This window comes from Arachis hypogaea, chromosome 11 (genome assembly GCF_003086295.3).
Source record: "Arachis hypogaea cultivar Tifrunner chromosome 11, arahy.Tifrunner.gnm2.J5K5, whole genome shotgun sequence".
Taxonomy (NCBI): Eukaryota; Viridiplantae; Streptophyta; class Magnoliopsida; order Fabales; family Fabaceae; genus Arachis; species Arachis hypogaea.
This window is the reverse complement of record NC_092046.1, coordinates 20750217-20757508: the sequence shown is the minus strand read 5'-3', so window position 1 is coordinate 20757508 and position 7292 is coordinate 20750217. Positions and strand designations below refer to the sequence as shown.

Sequence of the window (7292 nt, the reverse complement as noted above, 5' to 3'; positions counted from 1 at the left end):
ATTCAGTTAATTCACGTGCAGATAGAATGGCAGCACCTAGGAGGATTACTCTCCAGGAAGCTGGAGCCCCAGATTTTACAATGCAGCCGTATCAAGTGCATCATCCAACTCTGACTGCAGATTTTGAACTGAAGACTGCACTAATCAACTTGATGCCCAAGTTTCATGGCTTACCTGCTCAGGAGCCCATCAAGCACCTTAGGGATTTTCAGACAGCCTGTTCTACTGTTAGGCATCAGGGTGCGAATGAAACTTCTATTCTGTTAACTGCCTTTCCATTTTCTCTTGAGGGAAAGGCAAGGGAGTGGTACTACTCCCAGCATAAAGCGACTGTTACCAACTGGGATACGCTCAGGAGAGAATTTTTGGAAAAATATTTTCCAGCTTAAGTTACAGACAGACTAAGGAAAGAGATCTCATGCATTGTTCAAGGTGAATCAGAAACTCTCTATGAGTACTGGGAGCGTTTTAAGAACCTTCTTGACGCATGCCCCCATCACATGATTGACAAGTTAGTGTTAATCAGCTATTTCACTCAAGGCATGAAGTCTCGGGATAAAACTACACTGGACGGTGCTAGTAATGGTTCTCTGAAAAAGTACAAGACCACAGATGAAGCATGGCAACTAATCAGTGACTTAGCTGAGTCCACCAGGAATCACAGGGACAGGAATAGCCACTCGAAAGCTGTTGCAGAAATTTCCTCTAGTACTGAAACTTCTGCTCTTACACAGAGTATATATGAAATGACTAACCTACTGAAGCAATTACAGTTGAATCAACAACAACAAGCTCAGCCTTCCCCACCACAACAGAGCCAACAGTTAGTTCCCCAAAGTGTATACGACATATGTGCTGATTATAGTCATTATACTGATGAATGCCCGCAGCTCCAACAAGAAGACAATACTGTGGCAGCAACTCATAACTTCTATGACCGCCCGAATCAAGGATACAATCAACAAGGCGGCAACTACAACCAAGGTGGGAACTATAACCAAGGATGGTAGGACAACTCCAACCAAAGTTGGAGGGATAGTTCCAACCATGGCTGGAGAGACAACTATAACAGAGGAGGCAGAGACAACAATGGAAATCAGAGGTGGAATAACAACAACAGACAGCAAAATCAGAACCAACTTTATAGAGCTCCTCACTTAAGACAATCACAAGGACCCCAGCAAAACCAACAACAAGTACCTCAGATCACTTACCCCCACTTCCTCATCAAATGACGAGATACTTCGTTCCCTTGCACAAGGACAACAAGACATGCATACTACACTGAACTCTACTTTAAATGGTCTGAATGCCACTTTATAAGCTCTCGCCGCCCGGATAGATTCATTACCTACTTCCATTAACCAACCTTTAAGCTCCAGTGGAATTCCTTCTCAACCCTTACTAACCCCAAGAGTGGTATCAATGCCATCACTTTGAGGTCCAAAACCACACTGCCAGAGAGGAATCAGGAGGAGCCAAGTCCAATAGAACACGCCCCAATTGAATACTCAGTGGAAGAAGAAGATGCTGAAGAGGAAGATGAAGTACAAGACAAGGTTGAAGAAGAAGTAGCTCAGCAAAGGAATGGACCACCAAAGGATACAGAAGCTGCAAGTGGCGCCATCCTTATCCCATTCCCATATCTTGCAAGAAAGTCCAGAAAGCATATGGAACTTGATCCCAAAATGGTAGAAATTTTCAAAAAGGTTGAGGTAACCGTTCCCTTTTTTTATGTTATTCAGTAAGTACCTAAATATGCAAAGTTTCTGAAAGATTTATGCACACATAAAGATAAAATTAATGAATTAGAAACTATCCCTTTAGGTAGTTCTATATCTGCTTTAATGGGAGGTATACCTGAAAAATGTAGTGATCCAGGTCCATGCATGGTTAACTGTACCATTGGAGGTGTAATATTTTCTGATTGCATGTGTGACTTAGGAGCGTGTGTTAGTATAATGCCATTGTCTATATATGATACCTTAAGGCTCCCTCCCTTAAAAAGGTCGGCAGCTTGTTTTGTGTTAGCATATAAAAGCATTATTACAGTAGCTGGAATTGCTGAAGATGTATTAGTGAGCATTAAAGTGCTCACATTTTTCATTGACTTCTATATCCTGGAAATGTCCCCTAATGACTCAGGAAGACCATCATCAATCCTGCTTGGAAGACCATTCCGGAAAACCTCAAAGTTCAAGCTGGATGCATTCTCAGGAACTTACTCCTTTGAGATAGATGGCAGAATAGTAAGTTTCAATTTAAATGAAGCTATGAAGCACCCTCCAGAAGATCATTCTATCTTCTAGTGCGACATCATTGATGAAACTGTAGCTGAACTTCACCAAGAAGAATTAGAAGAGAAGCACATGGAGCAAGGTCCAAGTGTGGGGACACCCTCTGAACATAATAAAGACACATTACCATTACCACTAGCCCCGGATGATCTAGAGCCTAGCCATGAGCAGAAATTGGAATTGAAGCCCCTTCCTCCACACCTCAAGTATGCTTACCTTGAGGATAATCAGAAGTTCCAAGTTATCATTGCAAGGGAACTCATTTCTCACCAAGAGGAGCAACTGCTCAGTGTGCTGAGAAAGAACAAGAAAGCAATTGGGTGGAGCTTGGCGGATATAGTAGGCATCAGTCCTCAAGTTTTTGAGCACAGAATGTATTTAGAAGAGGAATCAAAACCTGTCCGTCAACCCCAAAGAAGATTGAATCCCACCATCTTAGAAGTTATCAAGAAATAAGTGACCAGGCTACTTGAATCAGATATCATTTATCCCATCTCAGACAGTGAATGGGTCAGTCCAGTACAAGTGGTGCCCAAGAAGTCTGGAGTCACAACAGTAAAGAATGAGTATGGAGAACTCCTGACAACTAGAGTACAAAATTCATGGAGGGTTTGCATTGACTATAGGCGTCTCAACCAAGCTACTCACAAGGATCATTACCCCTTGCCATTTATTGATCAGATGCTCGATCGCCTCTCAAGTAAATCCCATTATTGCTTTTTAGATGGTTATACAGGATACTTTCAAATTCATATAGCTACTGAAGATCAGGAGAAGACCACTTTTATATGTCCCTTTAGAACGTATGCATACAAAAGGATGCCTTTTGGCTTATGTAATGCACTGGCTACTTTCCAAAGATGCATGATGAGTATCTTTTCAGATCTTATTGAGAACTGTATGGAAGTATTTATGGATGATTTTACCGTATATGGTGATTCATTTGACCTTTTCTTGGATAGTTTAGCTAGAGTATTAGACAGGTGTGTTAGTTCAAACCTTGTATTGAATTTTGAAAAATGTCACTTTATGGTAAAACAAGGGATTGTTCTAGGACATGTTGTCTCTAAAACTGGTATTTCAGTAGATCCAGCAAAGGTATATGTCATTTCTAGTTTATCTTACCCCTCCTTCGTGAGGAAAGTCCGTTCGTTCCTAGGCCATGCAAGTTTTTATAGGAGATTCATTCAGGACTTCAGTAAGGTAGCATTATCTTTATCCAGACAGCTACAGAAAGATATTGAGTTCGAGTTCAGTGAGGACTGCATAAAAGCGTTTGATAAGCTGAAGATCGCCCTGACTCAAGCTCCAATTGTGAGAGGACCAGACTGGAGCCAGCAATTTGAAATTATGTGTGATGCCTCCAACCATGCAGTAGGAGGGCGCTGGCTTAACGCGAAGGTAAGGATCCTTTCGTAATTGCTTATGCATCTAAAACCTTAGATGCTGCTCAGTCTAATTACACTACTACTGAGAAAGAGCTTCTTGCTATTGTTTTTGCTCTGGATAAATTCTGAGCCTATCTACTTGGTACTAAGGTAGTAGTGTATTCAGACCATGCAACTCTAAAATATTTATTAGCTAAAAAGGAGTCCAAACCAAGTTTGATACGTTGGATACTGCTGCTGCAAGAATTTGATTTAGAAATTAAGGATATGAGTGGTAACCAGAATTTAGTGGCAGACCACTTGAGTCGCCTTGAGCACATTAAGGATGACTCCACTCCTATAAATGATGCTTTTCCATTTGATAGCTTGCATGCGGTATCTGAAGTAGTTCCTTGGTATGCACCTGTAGCTAATTATCTAGTTAGCCATACTTTCCCTCCCAATTTTACTAAACATCAAAGGGACAAGCTGAAAAGTGAGTCTAAATATTATATATGGGATGACCCATATTTATGAAGGTGTGGTGCTGACCAGGTAATTAGAAAGTGTGTGCCCCAATCAAAATTTTAGTCCATTTTAGAGGCTTGCCACTCTTCTGAGAATGGAGGACACTTTGGCCCTCAAAGAACAGCTAGAAAAATTTTAGATTGTGGATTCTGGTGGCCTACACTTTTTAGAGATGCTGCTGAATTTTGTAAATCTTGTTCCACATGCCAAAGATTTGGTAATATATCCAAGAGGGATGAGATGCCTCAACAGATTATGCTTTTCTGTAAAATTTTTTATGTTTGGGGCATTGACTTCATGGGTCCATTTCCAAATTCTAACGGTTAAATTTATATACTGTTAGCTATAGATTACGTTTCTAAATGGGTGGAAGCAATTCCTACCCGTACTGATGACGCTAACACTATTGTTTCCTTTGTTAGAAACCATATTATCTGTCGCTTTGGATCACCACGAGCAATCGTGAGCGATCAAGGCACTCACTTTTGTAACAGGAGACTAACAGGATTACTGAAGAAGCATGGGATAGTTCACAAAGTAGCAACATCTTATCATCCTCAGACCAATGGACAAGCAGAAGTGTCTAACAGAGAAATTAACGCATTCTGGAGAAGATAGTAAAGCCTCATAGGAAAGAATGGAGTGCCCGGCTACAAGATGCACTCTGGGCATATAGAACAGCGTATAAGACACCCATTGGGATGAGCCCCTTCCGCTTGGTATACGAAAAGGCTTGCCACCTTCCAGTAGAGGTGGAACATAAGGCTTTCTGGGCTGTAAGGGAATGCAATATGAATTTTGAAGAATCTGGTGCTGAAAGAAAGCTGCAACTAGCAAAATTAGAGAATCTTCGCCTAGAAACATATGACAATTCCAGGCGATACAAAGAGAAGATGAAGGCTGTCCATGACAAGCACATAAAAAGGAGAGAATTCAGACCAGGGGAGTTAGTTTTTCTTTATAACTCCAGACTGGGGCTTATGCCAGGCAAACTAAGATCAAGATGGGAAGGTCCCTATAGAGTAGAAAAGGCAGAGCCATACGGAGTTTTTCACTTGCGTCATCCTTCTAGCTCCAAATTCCTAAAGGTCAATAGACATCGCCTGAAGCTTTATCATGGAGAGAAGATGAAGGATCACAAAGAGCTAGAGGTTTTCCTCTTGGAAGACCCACCAATACAAGCAGAATGAGCCTGAAGACCGTCCAACTTAAGGATGTAAAAGTAAAGTGCTAGGTGGGAGACAACCCAACATGGTATGATTGTTCCGTTTCAGTCTTAGTTTTATTTTACTTTATTCTATTTTTATTTTTGTTAATGACTCTTCTCATAACCTCTGCATATAGCCTGCATTTGCATTTGCATACTGTATAAAAAATATAATAAAAAAATGCATGCGACGCGCAAGCGTCGCTGAGCGTCTGCGTCATAGGTGCTTTCGAAACAGGAAGAAAAGAAACAGAGAGTCACACAGAACTGTGGCTGGAGGCGTGCTTTAGGCACAACCATGCTCACGTGAACGCGTCCCTGACGCGTCCGTGTCAAATTGCAAAATAGCCTTCCACGCGATCGCGTCACCCACGCACACGCGTGACCCTGCGAACTCGACGTAAATGGGTATATGGCAGTAAGTTATGATGGAGTGGGGCTGGAATGATGCTGGAAGCACAAGCCCTATCACGCGAATGCTTGCCCCACGCATTCGCGTCGTTTTTTTAGAATATGGCCATTCACGCGATCGCGTCACCCACGCGCACGCGTCACCCAGATTTTTGGCAAAATACGTATAAAACAGAGTGTTGTGCGTACGCGAGGCTGCACTCGTGCCAATTGCACAAATCAGGCCACGCGATCGCGTGACCCACGCGTCCGCGTCACCTGAACTTATCACACACCACGCGATCGCATGCTCCACGCGTCCCATCACATGCGACGCACAGCTTATCCAGATCAGCGCCTAATATCTTATCTTTTCTTCCCCAAATCCAAATCTTTTCTTTCCCTTCTTATTTCTTTCTTCTCTCTTCTTCCTTCTTTATTCTTTCTCACTTTTTACTTTCTCCTCCCTTATTTTTCACATCCATTATCAAGGTTCTTTTCTTTCTTTCCTTACTTTTTACTCTTCCTTTATTATTTTTATTAATGTTTTCTTCTTCTTTTTCTTTTCACTTTCATTATCTATATTTTCTTTTTCTTTCTTCTTCTTTTCTTTTTATTCCTTTAATTGGTGTTAGAAATTTAATTGGGTAATTATTTTCTTTTACATTTTGCTTGTGAGTTATTGTGAAATTGTTTGACAATTAATATTACTTATTAAAGGGTTGCTTGCATGTTCAATTTAATACTTTCAATAACATATTCACCATGCATGCTATGTGTTTGTGAAAAAGCCCGTATGGCATTGTGCATTATTTTTATATTAGTCTATTCTACTACTCTAATACTTGTTTTTCACAAAATCCCTTTTCACATTTTATTGATTAAATATAATTGTCAATACAAACAGATTGTTAGTTTGAAAGAGTTGATAATCTAACTTGGACATTTAATGCTTGATCTATGCTACTCATGCCTTTGCCGGCATGCCAATAAACATCTTGCATTTAATAGTCATCACATGCACTTGCTATATTTCCATTGATGAACTTTTCACATGTAGTCATGACCATGTGTTAACGACATCCTTCTTTACCGTGCATTGATTATCACCTATACCATCCTCTTCCTTGCTCAAAGCCTTAGCTTTACATATTACTTTCTTTTTCCTTTTTCAGGATGGCCACCATAAAGGGTAAAAAAAAAGCTACTCCCAAACCACTAGCAAGGAAAGGAAAAAAAAAGAACACTAGTGGCAGATCCATCTTCAACAGCAGTAAAGCCCTCAACAAAACGAATCAAGAGGATCATCAAGGTCGATGAAAAAGAGAAAACTTTCCCAGCAAAGGACACTGTGCGGTTCACTAACCGCTACTATGAACAGATGCTCCCTATTCTGGCAGAGAGAAATTATAACAATGAATACCTTCTCGTCCTCTCGACCAACATTATTGAATTTGTTGAGCCCCGCATTGAGCGAAGACAATGGGGATTCCTACGGAGACA

General features: G+C 40.8%; 1 non-coding gene across 1 annotated transcript; it reads right to left on the bottom strand.

Moving 5' to 3' along the window:
• Positions 1–398: 398 nt before the first annotated feature.
• On the bottom strand, positions 399–506 carry LOC112726122 (small nucleolar RNA R71). The gene has a single exon (XR_003165188.1). It is a non-coding gene; the product is annotated as a small nucleolar RNA R71 (small nucleolar RNA).
• Between the last annotated feature and the right edge of the window lie 6786 nt (positions 507–7292).